Consider the following 23,750-nt stretch of genomic DNA (forward strand, 5'->3'; position numbering starts at 1 on the left):
GATTGAGATGGGTCCCTTGCAGTCTTAGTTAGCTGGGAGTTTTTATCACAAATGGATGATAGATTTGCCAAGTGAGTTTCTAAATTGATTGAGAGGATTATGTTTTAAAAAATCATTTATTTTCTTAATGTGGTGAGTTACACTGGTTGACTTTCACCTGTTAAACCAAACCTGCACTCCTGGAATAAACCCCACTCGGTCATTGTGCATTATCCCTTTCACAGATTGCTGACTTCGATCTGATAATACTTTGTTGGGGATTTTGGCGCCCATGTTCATAGTAAACATTGGTCTGTAATTTTCTTTTCTGGTGATGTCTTTGCCAGGGTTTGGTAGCAGGGCAACGCTGACTTCACAAAATATGCTGGAAAGTATTCACGCCTTTTCTATTTTCTAAAAGAGTTTATGTAACGTTGGTATTTTTTTCTTAAATTATTGGCAGAAATCAACAGTGAAGCCATCTGGGGCTAATTTTCTTCTTTGTTGGAAAGGTTTTAATAATGAACTAATTCCCTTTCATAAATCTATTTATGTGCTCTGTTTCCTGTTATTTCAGCGTTGGCAATATGTGATTTTGTCCATTTCATCTTAGCTGTGAATTTTATCGGCATAAAGTTGTTCATAACGTTTCTCTATTCCCCTTTCATTTTCTGTAGGCCATGTACTGACTGTCCCCGATACTACTGGTAATGTTAATTTGTCTTTTCCCTCTTTTTGAGTAATCGGTGTTGCTATGAATTTATAAATTTTATTAATCTGTTAAAAACCAACTTGAAGCTTTTTCTATTTTCTCCATTATTTGTCTTCTATTTCACTTATATCTACTCTATTATTTCCTCTCTTCTCCTTACTTTGGGTTTAAGGGTTTAACTGGTTCTTTTTTCTAGATCTTTAAGATGAAAACATACATCATTAATTTTATACCCTCCATCTTTTCTAATATAAATGTTGAGAGCAATGCATTTCCTCTATGCACTGCTTTTGGGAACATCAGAAATCTTACATTTTCATTATCGTTCAATTCAAATTATTCTTAATTTCTTTGTGATTCTTTTTTGACCCATGGGTTATCTAAACATATATTTAATTAAAAAATTCCAGTGCTCTTTCAGATCTTCTAGTTTTATTACTTTTGATACGATTCATTTATGATGAACAAACATAATCTATAATGTTTTAATGCTTTGACATTCACTGAGATTAAATTTATGGCTCAGTGTGCTCTATCTTAATACGTGTACCATGTGCACTTGAAAAGAATGTGTGTTTTGCAGTTGTTGAGTGTAATGTTCTATAAATATCAATCAGATTGTTGTAAGTCGGCTTTCCAAATCAGGAAGCTGACTTTGCTGTCATGATTTACACGAAGCAGGCTGACTGGGGAGCCCATGATTAACTACTGTGGGCAGGTATGCAAAGCAGAAATGGGCCGAAAGACCGGTTGAAGTACAATGCAGTTTCAACGGAGGTCTCACTCGATCTAATTGGGAGTATGGAACTGGGACTTCTCTGTAGATCTCCTCATTTTCCCGCTCCCCTCTTAGCCTGTGCTCTGTAGACCAAGTGGTCAAACCAGTAAGAACTGCAGCTTGCTGCTGTGGTTCCAGCTGCTTGGTGCCACGTCAGCTGGGGAGTGCTTTCAAGGAAGAGCCACGTAAATGTGGATCTCATATAGTGGTTCTCTTCTTTCAAGGGTCAAATCCCTTCCTATTCTACCTATTTTTTGCTTGTTTGTTTCTTTCCAGGAACTTCAAATAGTTTCTTTTATACATTATAGCAAAGTTTATAATTATCATCTAGGAGAGGATTAGAACAACAGAAGTTATTGAGTCAGTACTAGAACGAAATTTCATTTTTAAAATGCTAAATAGGAAAGTAATAAAATGTCAGAGTTGGAAAGAACTTAGAGATTATTTAACAATCCCTTTTTTAGGAAATCTGGTCAACTTTACATTGGTGGGAATTTCCCACCCTCAGCGAAATCACCTCACTATCTTTTGTTAGTCAAAGTCTCTTCCCATAACTTCTCCCTACTTCAGGCCCCAGAGGAGCTTACAGTCTGGTAAAGGCAGGCAGTAATGAACAAGTGAACAAATATTTATGGACCGGGCTAAGAGTTAGTAAACAACACACAGAGTGCTGTCACAGAGATTAAAATGCGGAGGGGCAGGGAAGGCCTCTCTGACACAGGAATAATGAGGGGAAAGGGACATCTTATGCAAAGGCCCTGAGGTAGAAAGAGCTAGGCAAGTTGAAGAATAAAAGGAAGGCCACCCCAACCAGGAAGTAGGAAGAAGATTTTTATAAGAAAATGTTTAGAAAAGCAAAGAGGGGTCAGATCATGAAGGGCCATACAGAAAATAATTTTAATTGTAATCCAAATGGGAAAGCTACTGGAGGCTTATAAACAAGAGAAAGACATAATCTAGTCCGCCTGACTTGTGTGTGGAAAACAGCGTCAAGGATGTGTGTGAAGGAGGCAGACAACTTAGGGACTGTTACAGTCATTAGGCTCCTCACATAAGAAAGAAGGGAGTTAGATTACATGATTTGCAAGGTGTCTTCCTGTTCTGTGAGTCATTCACTTCTGCTACTAGATACTGGATATCTCTTCAATGACAAACTTAATCTGATATTGGGGTAAGGTGGGCATGAGAAGGATTTGGGGAGGAAAGGAAGGGAAGGAGGTCTTGGGGACAGAATCTTGTAGGCCAGTGGAGTACTCAGCCCCAAGCTGTCCCACCTATGGCCACTAGTGGGCAGGAGTGACCACACCAGACAGGAAAAATAAAACAAAAACAAACTATAAAGCAGCTTTGCAAACTTATTTCTTGCAGGCTGTGATACAAAGGAAGACTTTACTGGTAAAGGTTATTAAAAACAAGAAAGGCTGGAGACTTCTCAGATTTGTTGGTGGAGACACAAGACAGAAGTAAGGTGCAAATCATAAGGACACCAGTATTTCACGAAAGAGGCAGAAAAACTCTGTGAGAATGAGAGCCACCACGCAGCGGCACTTGCTCCTTTGGGAAAATACGAGCAACTGATCAGCTTGGACAGGAGAGTAGACATGTCTGCTCGGGTATCTCCTAGACACCCAGATTTATTTCCTCGCTCATCCTCAGAAGAATTTATCCCTCTATCCCCCCGACTTCCTCCCAGAAGTCCCCCTATCTGTCCACTCACTTAGGCCACGGACCTGAGTCTCACGCTTCACTACTTCTTAACCCTCACCAATTTCAGCCACTCAGTTACCAGGCCCTATCAGTTCTGTCTCCCCAAACATCTTTAACATCATCCTCTCCTCTCCATCATTCCTACCACAGTCTTGGTTAGCATGCTACTAAACTAAAAGTGGGCCAAAGACCTTAACAGACACATCAGAGAAGATAGGCAGATGGCAAACAAGCATATGAAAAGATGTGTCACATCACATGTCATCAGGGAGATGCAAATTAAAAGAACAAGGAGACGCCACTACACACCTATCAGAACGGCTACAACCGCGGACACTGACAGAGCCATGTGACGGCAAGGATGCAGAACAATGGGAACGCTCACTCACTGCTGGTGGGAGTGAAAAATGGCACAGCCACTTTGAAGGCATAAGGCAGTTTCTTACAAAACTTAACATACTGTCACCATATGATCCAGCACTCATGGTCCTTGGTATTTACCCAAAGGAGTTAAAAACTCGTGCCCACCCCAAACCTGCACACAGATGTTCATAGCAGGATGTTTATCCATAATTGCCAAAAACTCAGAAGCAACCAAGGTGTCCTTCAGTAGATGAATGAATAAATAAACTGTGGTACATCCAGACAAGGGAATATTACTTAGTGCTAAGAACGAGTGAGCTACCTAGCCATGAAAACTCAGGGAGGAATCTTAAATGCATATTACCAAGTGAAAGAAGCCGGTCTGCAAAGTCTACATAGATACTGTGTGATTCCAACCACGACATTCTAGAAAAGGCAAAACTGTGGAGACAGCAGAGGTCACCCTTGAACACTGCAGAGGTTAGGGGGTGCCAACCGCCCCCACAGCCAAAATTCCACTTACAACTTTTTGACTACCCCCAAACTTAACAACTAATAGTCTACTGCTGGCTGGAAGCCTTACCAATAACATAAACAACTGATTGACACACATTTTGTGTGTCACATGCATCACATACTAAATTATCACAATCCAGGAAGCCAGATAAAAGAAAGTAGTAAGAAAATAATACACATTTACAGTACTTATTATAAAAGCTCTACACAGAAGGAGACCTGCATGGCTCAAACCTCTATTGTTCAAGAGTCAACTGCAAAATGATCAGTGATTGCCAGGGATTGTGAGCGGTGGATTGTGAGGGGAGGATGAATAGGTGGCGCTCAGAAGATATTGAGGAAAGTGAAAATTCTTTGTGTGCCACCATAAGGATGGATACATGTCATTATACATGTGACCAAATCTACAGAATGTATAACCCCAAGACTGAACCATAATGCAAACTATGGACTTTGGATGATTATGATATGTTAATGTCACCAATTGTAACAAGTGTACCATTCTGGCGGGGGGCTGTTGATAATGGGGGAGGCTATGCATGTGTAGGAGCAGGGGGCATATGGGAAATCTCTGTACCTTTCTCTCAATTTGTTGTGAACCTTAAACTACAAAAAGAATGCCTTCCTGAAAAAAATAAAAGGATTCTTCAAGTGCAAGGCCCCTCCCAAACCCAGGCTAAGGACTACCAGGGCCTCAAAATTCTAGACGTGGACACAAGCCTGGACGAGCAAGCCTGAAGGTTAAACTTACACACCTTGAAACCAGACTGCCTGTGTTCTAATCCCAGCTCTGCTACCTACCACCAACACAGTTGGTTCGGGTAAGTTTCTTAACTTCTCTGTGCTTCAGTTTCCTCATCTGTAAAATGGGGAGAGTATAACAGCATGTCTCACAGGGTTGTTATGAGAATTAAGCAACCTAACACATGGGAAGTATCATGTGCCTGGCACAGGATGAGCAGTCTGGGTTAGCTGTTGTCACTATTCTGATTGCTTTTCAGACAGTATGTGTTTCCCGTCGCCAGAAGGTCTGACAGTGCGGTCAGCTCGAGTTTGGGAGGCAATGTGGCAGGGAGAGCAGTATTTACACGAAAGGGGGCTCTGGATGGATCTGACTTTAAGACCCAGCTCCGCCTCTTGGAGCTCAGTAACGTCTGGGCCACAGGTTCTTGATCTGCCAAGCGAAGATGTCAATCCACATCTTCCCTCTCCACAGGGTCTTTGAGCAGAGCAAAATAAAGAGCATTAAGTTACTTTTCGAAACATTTATTTTTTAAGTTAATGGGGTAAAGTAGACTTTTTTGGTATGTAGTGCTATGAATGTTAACACATTCGTATAACCAGGGTAGGTACAGAGCAGTCCCGGCACCACACATGAAATTGCTTTTTAATCTTTAAAGGGCTCTGCAGATGTCTATGGCATGGTGTTTCATGGGCTAACACCTGACTCTCCTACAAAGCTTCATTAGACAAGGAATATTCAAGGCCTGGCACATTTCTGAGAAAATAAAGGAAGACGATGAATTCCAGTGATTAAACCTGCTCATCAGCTGCCTTTGCGCTGGCTGCTCCCTCACCTGGAACACTCTTTCTGTGGAAACCCGCATGGCTCACTCCTTCCTCTCCTTCAGATCTTTGCTCAAATGTCACCTTCTTAGCGAGGCCTCCCCGGACCACCCAATGTTAAACCGTCTGGTACTTTGGATCTCTCCTACGCTATTCCACTTGTTCTGTTTCCCATCGCATGCATTGCCTTCTGGAAACTATATAGTTGACTTATTTATTTTGCCTACTGTCAAGTCTCGGCTCCCTCTGATGATAATAAGCCTCTAAGAACAGAGGTCACTCTCTGCTTTGTTCGCTACCGTATCCCGAGCACTTAGAAAAGTGCCGAGCACACAGTGGGGGTTCAATAAAGATTTGTTGTGTGAACCTCTTCAAAAACAGGAGTGAAATTAAGCCATGATCACCTTTTTGTTTATGAAGACTAAACATGCTGTAGTTTTAAGCTGTAGTTTTTTCCATCTGTCTGGAAATTCCTAAACTTTGCTAGTTTCCATAAAATAAAGCAGCTATCACAGGGCCTGACACTAATCCTAAACTGAACCAAAATTGGAAGAATGCAAGGGAATATCTAATTTCATCTAATTTACATGAGTTCTTCCCCATGTAAATATACAGACACAAATTCTCTCTCCATCTTCTGCTCAATGAGCGCTGGAAGATTTTCCTTCCCTCACCCGTTAGGACCCAGCATTTGGATAATTAACAGCTGCTAAAACCCCTTCCGCAGAAGCAGAAAGTTTAAAAATTCATGTAGACAACATGGGCTGGGCTTCTTCAATATATTGATGAGCACAGGGAGTGAGGAAGTCTAGGGTGAGCCTGAGAAACTCAGAGGCTGCGCCATTCAAGTTGCAGAGCTGAGAGATGCTTAACTTCCTGAAAAAAGGTCAATCACGCATCCGAGGGAGTGGCTCCACCTCCACACACAGATCTGTGGGCCTTTCATCCGCAGAGCTCTTTTCCAGCCACAGCAACATGAAAGCGTGCGCTGGCTTTGATGAGTTCAAATCTACTCACACAGGCCTTGATCTCCTGTGAGTGGCAACACTCTTGTTCCCACAGGTGGGGCTCTGTGGGTCCCCAGACAAGGAGGACTCGGGCTGTGGAGACAGGATTTGTGGATGAGTGAGGCTTCTGTACCGACAGCTCCCTCCCCTTGTTGGAAATTTTGTAGGAGAGCCTCCTTGAGATCAAGATAAGCGAGATTCTTCCATTTTTTCAAGATCACCCTCCCCAATCCAAAATACTTTCAAATAGAGAAATGCCAAAACAGGGTCAAATCAAAGTAAATTAAAGCTTTTAACCTAAAATTAGAAAGCAACTATAAATAAGTTAGCCACAAAACAACTGCCTGATTTATGTACAAACAGAATTTATAGAGCTCTCCAAGCAGTGCCACGTGGGCCTGGGACACAAGCTTGTGTTACCTGACAATCACACCAGCCAGCATCTGATTAGCAAGACCTCCAACAAAAGGTCATGTCAAAGTCCAAACAGAGGCCCTTGACAACCTGAGGTCTGGCGCTAGGAGGTCATCCTGAGGCCCTGGGTGACTGCTGTCCACAAGAGGCCCTTCAGAATAAATACAGGTGATTTTCTAGGGATGTTAACTTACTGTGAAACAAACCACATGTGGTTTTGTGGGTATATTTCACAATATTATTTCTAGGCATTTTCCTTCTAAACTGGGGCTGGAGAGATGCCCACCATGGTGAGATCATCTAGAATGCCGGCCCCTCTGGGCAGCACCCTCCTCTCCTGAGGGCAAACAGCTCTGCTTTCCCCGTCCCTTTGTGTTCACATCAGTCAGGCTCGAACCCTGAAGATAACATGTGGTTCATAGTCCCTCCCCACCTTCTGCTCCTCCTCCAATGGGATTCCATGTCGTAAGTGGCTCTAAAATTCAATTCCATCTCTCTCCTCCCCTCCTTGCCAGGCCACCCTCATCTCTCTTGGGTACAAGTACTATATCACACAGGTGTGTCTTCCCTCTCCAGTCCCTTCCCCACCCTCAATCTTATGAGACATAAGCCATTATTAACACCATCTCCATTATACAGATGTAAACACAGAGGCCAGGGAGATAAAGTGACTTATGTCTGGTCACTGGTGAAGGGATTCAAACCTAGGCAGTCTGGTTCCTGGGTCCAGTTTTAACTGCATTTATTTCGTCTTCCCTAGATACAGACCAGATCAGAAGCAGACAGGGACAGAACACGTAGGAAGCCCAGCTGTGATGCCCGGGAGCCTTCCCTGTCCTCTCCAGGATCCTCATCAGAGGGGCCACAGGTGGAAATCCAATTCCATGTGAGTGGAGGGAGCTGAGAGTGCAGTGATCTCAGGATTTCCTTGTGTTTAGCATGGCTCCTCCCTTCTCAGTGCGGGGCGGGGCAGGGCAGGGGGTCGGGGGAGAAGTCATCTGTGGAATGCTCATTTTTCACGGCTTCAGGGACAACCCTGCTGCGGGCCTTGCCCATGACTTGGGGGAAAGCTGATGGAGTGGCCAGAACCTCTGCTACCCAGGAAAAGGCAGACAGCCTTTTCAGGACAACCATGGCCAGAGTTATGGCACTCAGTTTCCAGTCCCCAGGCTGGATGATCCATGATGTTTGCTGCGCAGAGGGAGGGAATAAATAAACAAGGACTCGACACCAGAATAGCCCACATGGAAGTGTAGTAATTTCCATGATGATGGTGGTGCTGGCGTCAGCTACCATTTACTGAGCGTATTTGAGGAGCCAGGGATTGCACAAGAATGGCCTACTGATGGTCCCCAACTGTCACAACAATCCTGACCAGGAAGTGCTATCATCCCCATTTCACAGAGGAGGAAACTGAGGTCCAGAGATGATAGGTAATTTACTCCTGGTCAACTTTAAATGACAATGACAGCTCCTCCAGGCACCGTTCTATGTACCTGATACATATTAGTTCATGGCATCCTTCCTCCAACCTCATGAGATAGGAACGCTATTCTTACCTGCCTTGTATAGCTGTCGACACTGAGGCCCAAAGTTACATTTGGGCTGCTAAGTGGCAGAGCTGCAATTCAAACAGGCAACCTGGCTCCAGTGGGCATGGTCCTAACCATTAAGCAGCACTGCCCCTCAGTGGTACTAGGATGCAAACCCAGGTCTGTCTGGGGCCAGGGCCTACTGATCTTCCATCACACTGTGATGTCTCAGAGCTCCATGAGTCTAGAATCTGTTCCCTTATACCCTGCCTGCCTCACAACGATTTTACATCTCTGGTCACTCTGCCTGGCATGACCTTCCCTTTGCTTTCCTCCATTCTTCAGCTGGTTCTTACTTCTGACTCAGCTCACCCTTCTCCCCCGGGGTGGCTTCCCTGACTACTCTCACCAACCAAGTAGGACTAAGAGAACTACTCTGTGTCCCTGCAGAGCCCTGTACACACAGGCCACTGTGGGTTTGGGAAGGGACCATGTCTGGCTGCAGACTCATTGAGTTGGAGGCAGCAGCAGGCAGAGCTGGAATCAAGGCACTGCCAAGGCCCGGGAATCAGACAAGCTGTTCCTTTCTCCTGGATCAAAAAGCACAGGGAGCCACATAAGCAACCTCCTTCCTAGAGACAAAGGAGAACTTAGGGAGGCTCACTCAGTACCTGTGGGTGCAAAGGGCGAGCTAAAATGAAGGGCAAATACCAGCCACCTAGAACCTCAGAGTGAAGCTATTGACAGGCAAGAAAAAGAAAGATAAAGCTACACAAAGAGAGATGGTGATAGAGATAGAGAGAGAGATAGAGAGAAAGATGATAGAGAGAGAGATAGAGGTAGAGGTACAGATAGAGGTAGAGGTAGAGATAGAGATGATAGATAGAGATAGAGACAGAGGCAGAGATAGAGGTAGAGAGAGGTAGAGGTAGAGGGAGAGGTAGAGATAGAGATGATAGAGATAGAGATAGAGATGGGGGGGGAAGAGAGAGAGAGAGAGAGAGAGAGAATGGTACCACTGCTGAGACCAGGCCATGAGTACTGCAGCCTTCAATCTTACCACTTTCAGTTGCCAGGCCTCCTGCCTAAGCTTCCAGAGGGCAGGTAGCCAGTCTGGCCGTGCTTCTAGTGGCCAGGTGTCGCCCTAATGAGGAGTTTAGCAAGTTCACTCTGAGGGTAGCAAAGGCATAGCTATGAGGCATCTTAAATTTATCATGTCCAAAACAGAACTGATTTCCTGCCCCTCTCCATCCTCCCCAACTGAGCAAATATGCCACTTAGTTGTTTGAGCTAGAAAAGTGGAGAATCCCACAATTCCTCCTTTCTAGCCTCTCACATCCAGGCCATCGTCGACTCCTTGCCAACTCAGCCCCCAACCCGCTGCTTCTTTCACCCCCACAGTCACCGCTAAGGTCTAAACCACCTGTCATCTGTCACCTGGACCAAAGCAGAAGCTCTCATCTGGCCTCCCTGCCTCTCTAGCTGCTTCCCTGACATGACTGCTCCTTTTGGGGTCCCCAGTGGACTTTGGATGGCATTCAAGCTTCTATCAGAGACGACATCATCCCTACCTGCTTCCCCTCCCTCATTGGCTACAGCCTACTTGGCCTTCTTTCCATTTCTGGAAATGCAAGCTCAGCTGCAACTGTGAGGACGCAGTCCCCTCTGTAGACTAGGAGAGCTGGCAGCCTCACTGCTCATGTCAAGAAGCAGGTGTGGTGGGCAAGGCTAGCAGATGTGGGCACCTTACCTGCTCATCATGTGACCTTTACAATAATAATGATGATAGTAATAGTAACAATCATGGCAGCTAATAGTTACATAATGCTTCTTATGTGCTAGGTACTGTTGTAAGCTTGATCATACACTAAACCTAATTAGTCCTAACAGTTACCCTTCGTTACTATCCCTTAGCCCCACTTCACATACAGAGGAGCTGAGGCACAGAAAAAGTAGAGTAACTTGCCCAGTCGCCACTGCAATTTGATGTGGAGACAGAATTTGGCCTGATGGTTTGGCTCCTCACCCCGTACTATCAGCATCCCACCCCCCACCCCCACAAGTCATCCTACCACCTCTCTACCCCTTTGCTGCTTCTCTCACTTGTAAAATGAGGGGTTTGGACCTGAAGAACTCAGGTGCAAATCTCTAGATACAGAAAAGTGGTTTCTTTCTCTGCCTTTCTTTATACTGATTTCTGATGATATTTGTCAGACTATATTAATAACAACAACATGGATTGAGCTCTTACCACTTGCCAAGCACTGGGCTAAGCACCTTACCTGCACTCTCACTCTCTCCTGTACTCCTAGCAATCTTATGAGAAAGGTCCTATTATCCTGATTTTAGAGCCCAAGCATCTGGGGCTCAGAAAGGTTCAGTAACTTGCCCAGGGTAACACAGCAAGGAAGCAACCAAAACCCTAACCAGGTGGATCTGACTGCAGAGTCTGTAAGTTTTGCCTGTTTGTTTCTCATCTCTCTTCACTCTGAAGGAGTAAATGAGCTGGGGAGCTGAAGGAAAGGCATTATTTGTACTTTATCTGTAACTGCAGGCTAGTGCAGGGCTGGGAAAATGCTTGAGGGACTGATACTGAATTAAATAAATGAGTAGATGAAAAGAAGGAAGGGGGGTGGAGAAAAAGAAAGAAGAAAATTAGGATGGAAGGAAGAAAAGAAAAAGAATGGAGCGAATGAATAAAAGAACGAAACTGAATAAAGGCAAGAAAAAATAATGAAAACAAAATGGAAAAAAAAGGAATAGATTAAAAGACCACCCCACACTCACAGCCCCTCTCAGCAGTGGCAGCTGCCTCCCGACTCCTCCCCTTGCAGCCACCTCCAGAGCCTGGGGAGGCTGCTGGCCTTAGCCAAGCAGCTGTAATGCGCCCTTGGGCCAGGCACTATGATACCTAATGGTTGAGGACATGTGACAGGCACAGGGAAGTGCCTGCGGGAAGCAGAGTTTTCACATCCTGGCATCCGATTTCCACCCAAAGACCCCCCAGCCAGCCACTACTGGCTCCTTCCAGAGTACAGCCCACTCTGCTGTCACTCGTGGGCAGAAAGGGCTTTTTCACGGCCGGGACAGAGATGTCTCCCCAGCAGCAGCTGCCTCCTCCGGCCCCTGCAGAAAACAGCCTTTTCTGCTGCGCTCACTGGTCTCACTGCTGAACAAAAGCCGAACTTGCCTTCACACCCACAGATGGTTTCACCTCCACTTTTTTTTTAAATCATAAAAATCTTTTTCTCACATCTTTTCCCAGAGGGTTTAGACCTGCCTGGGGGCAGAATTCTTCTCAAGATAACAAGGAGACTTTCCGGGGCCATGGAATGGGGCATGATATCGTGCCCTGTCCCACCACGCTGCAGCACTTCCTTTACTGAAGAAGGAATAGAGGGGGGAACCCAGTGGTCCCACAGCCGTGTCACAGGACCCCAGGCGGCCAGTCCTCTCATCTCACAGAAAAGGCAAGTTAGGAATCCTGCCTGGCAGTCAGGTTAGAACTCAGCCAAGGTAGGGCAGGACCCCTGAGCTGCTGGAGGGAGTCCTGGGGCTGTTCTGGGTCTTCTGCCTCTGCCCCAAGACCCCCGACTCTGTTCTGCAGGGGCTGCAACAGTAGAGCAGAAAGCCCTGGTCAGGAAATCCTGCCTCGAGGCCTCTGGAGTTCACCTTGCAGGGCCCCGTTCCCAAGAAGCCTGGGTGATGCCCCTCCAGAGTCATCCTCAACATCACAGATAGGTACCATACAGTGAGCATTTTCAGTGCTCCAGGCTTGGTGCTGAGCAGTGAAGGTCTCTTTCCAGCCTCATGGCAATCCTGGAAGATGGGCATCACCAACACCATTTTATGGATAAAATAATCCATGTTCAAGGAGGTGAGGTGACTCATCACCCAGCCAGTATGGCCTGGAGCCAGGAATCAAACTGAGGTTGGCCCTACCCCAAAGCCCAGGCTCAAAGCTGCTACTCCCCATACTTCCAGGCAGGTGTTTTGGCCTCTATATTTCTATATTTATGAAAGCATTCCCTTGCCTCCTTTTGCTCTTTATTCAAATGTCACCTTTTAAAAAATTGCCACCCCTCTCCCAACATCCCTTCTCTTTAGTTTTCTCTGTAACACCCATTACCTTCTAACATATTATACATTTTACTTCTGCAGTGTATCATTCCTGTGCTTCCTCCAACTTGAATGTGATCCCTGTGAGGACAGGGATTTCTGTTTCTTTTTCTACTGTCCTATCTCCAGCGCCCACCCGAAAGAGAGGCACATAGTAAGTGTTCAAAAGATATTTGTGAATCCAAAAACCAAGTAAATCCATCTCATGTATTGCTGAGGGTTTCTTAGATGTCCCAACATTATGAACTCTCTGAGGATGGGAGCATATCAAATTCACCTCCGTACAGCCCCATACCAGAGAAAAAGCGTTTGTTCTGGGCATGGGGACGAATGAAGGGATGTTTCAACACTTGTGTCATTTCTTTCCACCTCTAGTTCAGACACGCACCATCTCTTTCAAGCTCCACTGCAAAAGCCTCCTTCCTGGTCTCCCTGCTTCCAATGAGGTCTCTTCCAAATCCATTTTCACAGCACAGACCGTCAGAGACATGCTTTTTTAAAAAAGGGAAACCTGACCATGTCACTACCCCACTTAACCACAGCAGTTGCTCCTTGATGGGCCTCCATGGCCTTTTATGCAGCACAGAGACCCTTTCTGACCTGTGTTCCCCACTGCCACCACTGTGTTCTCTTATACTTATCTGCTTGCCTGCCCTGTAGCCTCATGCCTCTGCACATGATGTTCCTGCTTCCTGGAATGCCATCCTATTTTATTCGCCTCTAAGCCCCTCCCCATCCCATCTGATTAATGAACTCCATTCATTTTTCAAAACTTAGCCCAGGTAGTTGTCGCTCAGGAAGCCTCCCCAGAACTCCCCCTCCCCCTCTGCCGAAGGAGACTTCAGAACATGTTATAGTCTGTCTGCACTGTCCGGGGGTCCCTTACAAGCAAACTCAACTACCCAACTGCTGTGGACTGAATGTGTCCCATCCACATGGATTCATACATTGAAGCTGCCACCCCCAACATGATGGTTTTTGGGTGGGGCCTTTGGAGATAATTAGGTCAGCAGAGTGGAGCCCTCATGATGGGATTAGTGCCCTTAGAAGATGAGACACAAGAAAGCGCTTGCTTCCTCTCTCCCTGGTCTTCATCACATGAAGACAATGTAAAGAGATGGCCTCAGCAAACCATGAAGAGGGTCCCCAGAACCCTGATTTTGGACTTCCCAGCCTCCGGGACTGTGAGAAATACATGTCTGTTGTTAAAGCACGCAGTCTGAGAATAGCCCGAGCCTACTAAGACACCGATACAGTTGAGAATCTTGAAATAAGGGGGAAAAGGCTCTAGGCCAGGAGTGTCAAACTCATTTTTACCGGGGGCCACATCAGCCTTGCGGTTGCCTTCAAAGGGCCGAATGGAATTTCAACTCCTTAGCAGTTAAGGAGTAGTTACATTTATACAGCCCCAAAATTATTTTCGCCCTTTGAAGACAACTGCAAGACTGATGTCGCCCCCAGTGGAAATGAGTTTGACACCCCTGCTCTAGGCTGTCAGTCTACAGCACCTCTCTCTGAACCTTACAAAACGGAGAAAAGCCCTTTAGTCAGAGCCCGTTGTTTCTTCCTCAGAAAACAATGCATGTGTATTTGGATTTTTGCCTTCCTGACTTCAGCCAAACAGACATGGTAATTCAGAAGGAATTTTTGCTGGAGAAAAGTACACTAGCACTTGAAACAGGGGAAGTAACGGAGAAAGACAGATTTAGAAGAACTCTAAAAACATAATAATCTAAGGCCACTTAGTATAAGAGCAAACAGCCCCACATATAACAACTTCTAGGGGCATCATGATATTCTAACACTTTATGTTGCTCTTTCAACCTCACAAAAGATATACCATGTTGTTGTTAATTAGCCAAGAAAGAATAAAAATAGTGACTTTTAACCCAAAGCAGTAACTTTCTTCAAAGGCATTTCATCACATGAGATGGAATGCGTGTTGGACAGGCTGCACACCCAGCTCTGGGGGTGCCTGGTACATGTCACCCCTGCAGGCCCTTTGTTAGTAACTGGGGAGCTGAGGAGTTGCTGAAATCACTTTAGATTCGTCCAGCACAGGAAATCATGTGACTCCCACCCATCACTAAACAGACATGTACTCTTTGGTCAGTAGTCATCCCCACCACCCAGCCTATACTTACTCTAGGCTCCAGACATTCTCTATCATTCTTCCAAGCCTCTGCTTTGGCTTTTCCCACTGCCTGACTGCCCTTTCTCCAGGTTTCTCCACGTCAGCATTCCTGCTAAACCTGGGCACTTACCTCACACATCACCTCTTCCGTGAAGTCTTCCCAGCTCCGCCAAGGGTTTCTCATAGTGTGGTTGACCAATCGCCCATGCAAGTGATTTGTGGTGCTTGCTAACTACAGGCCGCCTACTTTGGGGGTGGGAGCCTAGCCAGCTGCATTTTTAACCATCTGCTTATTTTACATATATATGTATTAAAGTGTAAGAGATGCCGTCCAGAAAGCTGGCCTTGCAAGCCTTACCCTTTGTAATTTTTCCATCACCTGTGCTCCCCTAAGCCTTTCTACATGATCATTGAGAGCACACCTGGTCACATTCCAGGTGAACTGCTCATAGTAAAATTCCTCTCACTCGCTCGACTGTTTGAGGGCAGAGACCATGCCTACATTACACTTACATTCTTAGCCCTTCCATCAGTGCTGCCATCCTTGACTCCTCTTTTCTCTCACATCCCACATCCCATCCATCACCAAGTTCAGATGGCTTCACTCTCAAAAGATTTGATTTGACCACTTCTCACCTCTTCCACATCAGTGACCTTGGTCCCAACTACCATAATCTCTCCCCAGCCACCCCTGCCCACTATAGCTTCCTTTCCACACAGCTGTCAGCTACTTCCTTAAGAAAAACAATTTAAATATTTACAAATCACATATTTAAGAAAGCACTGGTACCTAGAAGACATAAAAACACTCAAAACTCAACAATTTTAAAAAAGTGATTTAAAAAATTGGGTATTAGACATGAATAGGCACTTCACCAAAGAAGATATAAGGGTGGAAAATACACATGTGAAAAAATATTCAGTATTATCATTAGCCATTAGGGAAATGCCATTTAAAACCATGGTACAATAATACTAAATTATGTAAATGGCTAAAATTAAAAGTACTGAAAATGCCAAGTGCTGACAAGGAAACAGCAATTGGCACTTTCATACATTGCTGATAGGAACACAAAATGATATAGCCACACCGGAAAAGAGACTGACAGTGTCTTATAGAGTTAAATGTAAATTTTCTGTGGGTTCAAGCAATCCAACTCCTGACTGTTTACCCTAGAAAAGCAAAAACATGTTTACACAAAAATCTAAACACAAATGTTTATAGCTGCTCTATTCCTAATCACCAAAAGCTGGAAACAACCCAAATGTCCTTCAAGGGGTGAATGGATAGACACACTGTGGTACATCTATACAGTAGAATATTAGCCAGCAATAAATGTGAATGTTGATATCCATAACAACATGAATGGATCTCAAAGATAATATGCTAAAGGAAAGAAACCAGTCTCAGAAGGTTGCATACTGTATGATTCCATTGGTATGACATTCTCAAAAAGACAAAACAGTAGTGATGAAAAGTCAAGTTGTGGTTGCCATATGTTACAAGTGGGGAGTTTGTGACAATAAAGGGACACCGAGAGACATTTTTGGATGATGGAACTATTCTGTATCCTCACTATGGTGTTGGTAGTTCCATGAATCTATACATTTTTTTAAAGTTATAGAACGAGCCCTGGCCAGGTGGCTCAGTTGATTGGAGCATCGTCACATGCACCAAAAGGCTGCAAGCTCGATTCCTGGTCAGGGCACATACCTAGGTTGCAGGTTTGATCGCCGGTGGGGGCACGTATGGGAGGCAAATGATTGATGTTTCTCTCTCACATCGATGTTCCTTTCTCTCTCTCTCTCTCTCTTCCTACCCCCTTCCCCTCTCTCTAAAAATAAAAGAACATGTTCTTGGATGAGGACTTAAAAAAAAGTCATGAAACTAAACAACAAAGCCAGTTTTACTGCATGGCAATTTAAAAAATCAAATCAGCCCTGGCTGGTGTGGCTCAGTGGATTGAGAGCCAGACTGCAAACCAAAGGGTTGCCGGTTCATTTCCCAGCCAGGGCACATGCCTGGGTTGTGGGCTAGGTCCTCAGGAGGGGGCACATGAGAGACAACCACATATTGATGATTCTTTCCCTCTCTTTCTCCCTCCTTTCCCCTCTCTAAAAATAAATAAATAAAATCTTCTTAAAAATCAAATCATTAAAAAAAAAAGACAAATAAGCCAAACCATGTAAACTCTTTCCTCAAAACCTCCAACGTAAAGTAGAATTCAGACTTCTCCCCATAGTGCAGGAGTCCCCACCAGACCTGGTTTCAGGTACCTCTGTAGTCACATCTCAAAATCTTCCTTCTTGTGCCTCCCTACCTACCTTGAGGCTCATTCACTGTTCCCTCTGCCTGGAATTCTTTTTTTTTTTTTTTAATTTTTATTGTTATTCAATTACAGTTGTCTGCATTTTCTCCCCATCCCTCCACCCCACCCCAGCCAAACCCACCTCCCTCCCCCGCCTCCACCCTCCGCCTTGATTTTGTCCATGTGTCCTTTATAGTAGCTCCTGTAAACCCCTCTCCCCTCTGTCCCCTCCCAACTTGGAATTCTTTTTCACAGTATTTCCAAAGGCCCTTCCCAAACTTCATTTGTGCTTCTGCTGAAATATCAACTCCTCAGAGAGACCTTCTTTAACTAAATTTCTATAATGGCATCTTCCCACCCCTTATACCATTTCATTTTTCTTCATGACACTCATAACTAATTGACACCACTCAACATATTTGTTTTATGGTTATTTTCTATTTCCCCACCAAAACATAAGATCCATGAGGCTAGGGGTCTTGTCTGTGTCGTTCATGGATATGTCCCCTGCACCTAAGATGCCACCTATCACGGGACAGGTTAGACTCTCATAAATATTTCTCAAACGGATCAATGAGTAAACCCAAGGGATGAACATTTAATGATGAAATTCCCAAGGCTTTGAACTTGGAGCCATACTTTGGCTTATTTGTAGCACCTCTCAAATCATCTGCCCACTTGGTCCCTGAGTAAAGCAACCCCTGCCCAGAATATTTAATTCAATATTGGTGCATTAAAAATAGATTAAATAGTTTGACATATTCCTTTTAAGTGCTGCTTTTCAGTGCTTGGTTAGGTAACTGGCAGGAGGATGAGCTGGGAGTGGGTAAAGCGGCAAGAAAATGCATTCTGAGGGTAATGCATGTGAGGTTTCCTAAGGGCATGTAGCGAACTATCTAGAAGTGTTCCTGATGTGGACAAAGAAATCTGAAGTGAGGCTGAAAACGAAAATCAAAAACAAACAAACAAAAAACCAAAACAAAGAAAGAAAAAAAACCCTACCTGTACCTCTCTGCAATGCCTCTCCAAGTGCACAAATGTTTGTTCCACACACCCTCACAGGGGTGTCCAATCTTTTGGCGTCTCCGGGCCACCCTGGAAGAAGAGGAGTTCTCTTGGGCCACACATGAAACACACAAACACTAACAAAAACTGATGAGCAAAGAGAAGTTTTTAAGTAAATTTATGATTTTGTGTTGGGCTGCATTCATAGCCATTTTGGGTCGCATAGGCAGCCCACCGACTGCAGGTTGGACACCCCTGTAAAAAGGTTCTCATTTAATCTTCCATCCACCCTTCAAGGCAGATTCTATTGATCCAATTTTCATAAGTGAAAAAAACCAAACACAGATTAAGTAACATGCTCAAGGTCATACAACGATAGAGAAGGTCTGGTGTTTTGAACTCAGGTTTGTATAGTTTCCCACCTCATTCGTTTTCCACTTTGGATTTTAGAGACAACATTCAGGAGCATGAGGGTGAGCACTGGCCGGAGGAGCCAGACAGGACCTGCCGACCTTGAAGAGAAATGCCAACCTGGAACAGGTGACCAGGTTCTTCTCTAAAACTTTTCAGATCAGCATAGACAAGTCAGCTGCAGCAAGATGCTAATTACTGTCCAGTAAAAAATGTCCTGAGGATCTATTCTGTAACAGTCCCTGAGCTCAGGGTTTCCACAAATATTCTGTCATTTAATTCTCAACACTGTTAAGATGTATGTATGAAGGTATCAGAGGCTGTTTATCCAAGCAAAATGGCATAAACCCTGCAAGCAAGCAAGAGTACCTGAGAACTTTCTACCCCCCACTCAACACCAGTTAGAAATTTTACAATTACCTTACAGACAGAAGAGTATGAAGACCTAGACAACTGCAGAGAGACTTTCTTTTGTTCTTCCTTTTAGTCTAGGTCAGTGTTTTGCACACTAGTTAGCACAGAAATCTCTGTTCAGGGTGGTATACCCAACAACCATATGAAATGCAATTATTTGGGCAATTAAAGTATTTCCAAGTGTATTTTTGGCTATGGATGATGTTCACCCTGTACGACAGCTTTGGAACTTAAAGAAGGAGTAAGACACAGTTCTGCAAGACCCCAGACCTCCTCTCCTATTCTTCTCAATGGATAATCAGGAAATCTAAGATCCCGAAGGGATGATAGAGGCTAGCAAGAGCTGCTCTTTGCCAGGGTGGCAGTCCATAAGGGTTGCCGCCCACTTCTGACGACGGGGGTGTGGAAGGTAGACTTTTCCGCCCAGACAGCTCCCACTGCCAAGCACACTCTCCCTCTAATTATCTGCTGTCTGTTCCCCTCCAACTGCTGCCCGTTGCTGCTGGCTTTGCTCTTCCGCCCTGCAGAATAATGACAATCCCTCTTTCCTATGACAGTCATTTGAATATTTGAAGCCTGGTGGTAGGAAAATTCTTTCTTAGCATCACAGTGATCAAGTAAAAAGTAGAGTATCTGCACTGCACTTGCTAATGATTATTTGATGGGTTTTCTTTCTGGGTGTACCTCTACACATCCAAGACAGTGACACCACCCCCTACCCCATGAGGCAGCTCCACCAATTAATGAAGTTGCACGTTTGGTGAGGTGAGCCCTGGAAACATCAAGCTTGGTTGGGAAGACAAAGAACAGAGAAGACATGTCATAAGGCAAGCGTTCTTACAGTGGTATATATTGGGTGCCAGGTACACGCAGGGAGAATGGGTTGGGGTCTCAGTCCACCCACTGGGAAAGATGAGGACCTGTGAGTTTGACCCTCATTAAACACAGCTTACATCTGCAGACTCCTTCAGGAGACTGACCAGGTCTTAGAGTCGGCTTGCTTACTGCCCCCTTTCATGTCTCAGACACCTGTCAAATGCCAGGTGTAAGGAGCTGTTCAATGAATCTACTCCAACCCTTTGGCGCTTCAAAGGGCCCTGAAGGAGAGAATAACTAAATCAAATGATCCCAAAGTTCTCAAATGAAGGTTTTAAAAAAACTCATGAATAATAATACAACTTCAAACACCTAAGATCAGGAGTCTTTGCCTCCATCCCTGTGGTCTAGCAGCTCATTGAGTGACATGGAACAAGTCATCTGACTTCCCTGGACTTTCATTTTCTCAGTGATACACTGAGGGGTCTGTCCAAAGGGCTGTAAGGTCCCTTTTGGACCCAGTGTCCCCGAATCTTCTTCTGTCCCAGATAGGAAGCTGGATCAAACACAATAATCTGGTAGAACTAGTCAATCCCAAAATCAGCATGTGATTTCTGGTAGAAAGAAGAGCCTACAAGAGGCAAAGGGAGGTAAAGATCCCAGCTCCAGCCCTTCCATTATCCAGCCATGTGTGGCCAGCCCAGTACATTCACCTGCACAGGCTTAAATACCAGTCTTCACATTTACTAAGTGATGATCTTGGATAAGTCACTGAATCTCCTTCAGCCTTGATATTCACATCTGTAGACTCAGGTTAATTCCACCTAATCCCAGGGTTACTGGGAGGGTGAAATCAATTAAAACATGTGTTAAAGTGCCCAGCACCCATAGGATACATGCTGCATGTCTCCTTTTTCCTTTCTTTACCCATCCAACCCACTTAATCAACAGACTCAAATTCCAAAGGCTTTTCACACCCCAAGCACAGACAGACAGAGCTAGAAGGTACTCTAAAAGTGATTGACAGATGAGGCTTGGAAAGGCATGGTGACTTGCCAAGGACCTACATGTTCTATAGCAGCAAAGCCTGACTCAGAACACAGGGTGGCAGATCCCAACAGTCATACAACACACAGAGAGAACCCTGTACAGGCTCCTCTCTCCCTAAGGAAACTGGGAACTCCCCACTTATAACCAAATTCTGAAAAATGAAAATAACGGAACATTTTATTTATGTTTTTAGGAGGGCTGCAAGAGAGAAATAGCATCATAGCTGGTCTATAAAATGCAAGGTTTTCTTGAATTACCTATGAAATGAAGGTCAGTGTCTCTTGCTAGCAACCTTTTCCAGTAACTCAGCTCCCTTTACTCCTTCCACTTCTGCTCTTTTCAGTTTACACCTTGAGGCAGACAGGCTTGCATTAGGAACCTCTCTGAGCAAGGTGAGAAATCTCAGCCTGGAGCAATTAATCCACAGCCCAACACACGCAAACAAGAAAATCATCACAACTGTGCTATCCATAATACAAAAGGAATTCCTCTCCCAAATCCTCAGAGCTCCAGCATGAGACAACTGGAAAGTGCTCAAATTCACTGAGGCACAAGGATAACTCCAGGGTCAGGGACCCAAAGGTCCTCAAAATGACGTGATCAATATCCCTGAGAGCATTCAGGTATTTCTGGAGAAAGCTCAGGCCAGAGTCTACCCAGGGCCACTCTGCTGAGTGGGAGCACTGAAGAGGGAGCCCAGACAATGTAAGGAGGGGCCAGGGTTACATTCCCTTCTGTACCAGATTCCCAGAGCAAAGCATGTATCTTCAGGGAGCATTGGACCAAAAGCTATACCAAGAGTATGCTTGTTTATAGCTCCTGGTCAACAGACTCCCAGCCAGTGTCTCCCAGAACTCAGAGAGCCCCAATCCAAGCCTCATATTGTGTGCTGGAGCAAACAGACCCAGAGAGGGAGATCATCATGCCCAAATTCACACCGTATGCCTGGACAGCCGTGGGATAAAGCCTGTGCCTGACCTTCAGTCTGGAGCTATTCCCTTCCAACAGCCCTCAGGCTCCTGTCTGCCAGGCCCACTCCCTCTTCCCAACCCCTGGGCTCACCTCCCGGTTTGAGGGTTGAACAGCGACTCAGAAGCAGGTGACAGTTTAGCAATTCATCCAGTAGGACCTCTGTAAGGCCAGAGCAGCTGGGTCCCCAGTGGCATGGAGAGACTGCAGTGCCCAACTTTGCAAGGGCTCAATCTTCTCTAAGCGATCCCCCTCCTCCTCCTCCCCCACCTCCCCCTCCTGGCCCTCCTCCGTAGTACTACGGAGACATGTGCTCTGCTTGGGAGGAGGAAAGGAGGAAGATGCAGCCGTTTATTGGAAGGAGAGGGACAACAATCTGCTGCCGTGTTATACACTCACACCTAGCAGACAAGGAATGGGAAAAAATAGCTCTAAAATAGCTCTATCTGCTGCCACAGAATTGTTAACCCTGTGCTCCAGCTTTGCTCCTCACACAGCTCAAGCGAGAGAAACAATACACTTAACCAATGGAGTGCCAGCCAAAGACATTACATCATCGGTTAGCACCGTCATTGGCTAATAATTCCTAGAAGGCACCAGTCTGCTTCAAGGTGCTTAACTCTTTCACATTCATAATAGCAATGACTCAAGTATTTGGTCTAAACTAATGTTCCTGGACCTTGCTTATATCAGAATCATTTGGGGTGCTTTCTAAACATACCTATCACTGTTCTACCCCACCATCTAAGTCAGATTCTTCAGGGGGAATATGAGTATCTATATCATAAATAGTGTACAGAATGTTGGGACCACTGGAAAAAAAAAACTCTTCCTCTCCAAAAGATAAACGAGATAATATTTTTCTGAGCATTTATTATGTGCCCAGTACTTTACAGTATCATCTTGTTTATTTTCTACACTGAGCAGTGAATGTTATTTGGCTCCATTTCATAGGTATAAAAAGTAAGGTTCAGAAAGAGTAAATCGCTTGCTCATGAGATGGAGACTGGCTTTGAAAGGCTTGCTCCCAACTGAAATCAAATCAAGCCACTTTTCTATCTATTGCCTCCAGGGCTATACAAAATATAGACCCTCTTGATGAGCTGGAAAACGCCAGTGACCTGCAAAGAACTGGAGAATGAAGAGAATGGTGAATTCCCAGGGCAGGTGATCAGGGAGCATGAACCCTCCAGAGAATCATTCTCATTCTCAGGCTCAGTCCTTCTGCTTTCTGCTGCATATTTCAACTTAGTTGTCACTTTTTCTAGGAAGCATCCACTCACCCCCAAACCTGGGACAGATGCTTCTGCTCCAGGCTTCTAATGGCCCTTGTATCTTATTGGCTGCAGCTACTTTTTTACCTGGAAAACTCCATATGGTTAGAGCTATTTCTAACTCTCTGTCCACATCTGCCCAGAACAGTGCCTGCCACATATGAATACCAGGACTCAACCAGGACTACAGCAGGGAGGTGAAGAGGGAGGGAGGGAGGGTCTTTGCTGAAGTTCAAAATGGCATCATGCTGATATGGGAAAGGTAAAGGACCAGAAGCCAGGAAATCTACATGAATCAGTTATCTGACCTTGGCCAAGTTCATTTGGGGGACCTGAAAATGAGGACAACAGCACCTTCCTCGTAGGTTTAAATTAAAGAATGATCCAATCTTGAATGTACTCCTCTACACTCTCTCTCCCTAGATCTCATTCATTTCGTTGACTGACTTCTAAATGCCCCCCATTTGTATCTCCAGCCGAGACTCCCCATCCCCCCAGGGCCCATGTCAATGCCTTGAGCATCTCCAAGACAGCACTTGAATTTTCTCCTCTAGTTCCAACTTGTTCCTAAACCAACTTGCTCCTCCACTCTGTGATTGGTGCTCCCATCTACCCAATCTTTTTTCTTTTATAATTGAGGTGAAATTCACATAACAAATAGTAACCATTTTAAAG

The 23,750-nt window shown here is 44.9% G+C and overlaps 1 protein-coding gene across 2 annotated transcripts in view; it reads right to left on the reverse strand.

The window, feature by feature from the left end:
- Window positions 1-23,750, reverse strand: part of SYN3 (synapsin III) — a 408,941-nt gene that overhangs the window by 381,278 nt on the left and 3,913 nt on the right. Inside the window, exon 2 of one of the 2 annotated variants that reach the window (XM_053922017.2) lies at window positions 18,139-18,231. The exons of the other annotated variant lie outside the window; for it this stretch is intronic. The gene's annotated coding sequence lies outside the window, so the exon portion shown is untranslated. The remainder of the gene's footprint in view (window positions 1-18,138; window positions 18,232-23,750) is intronic. 2 annotated transcript variants of the gene reach the window in all.

The sequence above is a fragment of the Desmodus rotundus genome, chromosome 3 (genome assembly GCF_022682495.2).
Source record: "Desmodus rotundus isolate HL8 chromosome 3, HLdesRot8A.1, whole genome shotgun sequence".
Taxonomy (NCBI): Eukaryota; Metazoa; Chordata; class Mammalia; order Chiroptera; family Phyllostomidae; genus Desmodus; species Desmodus rotundus.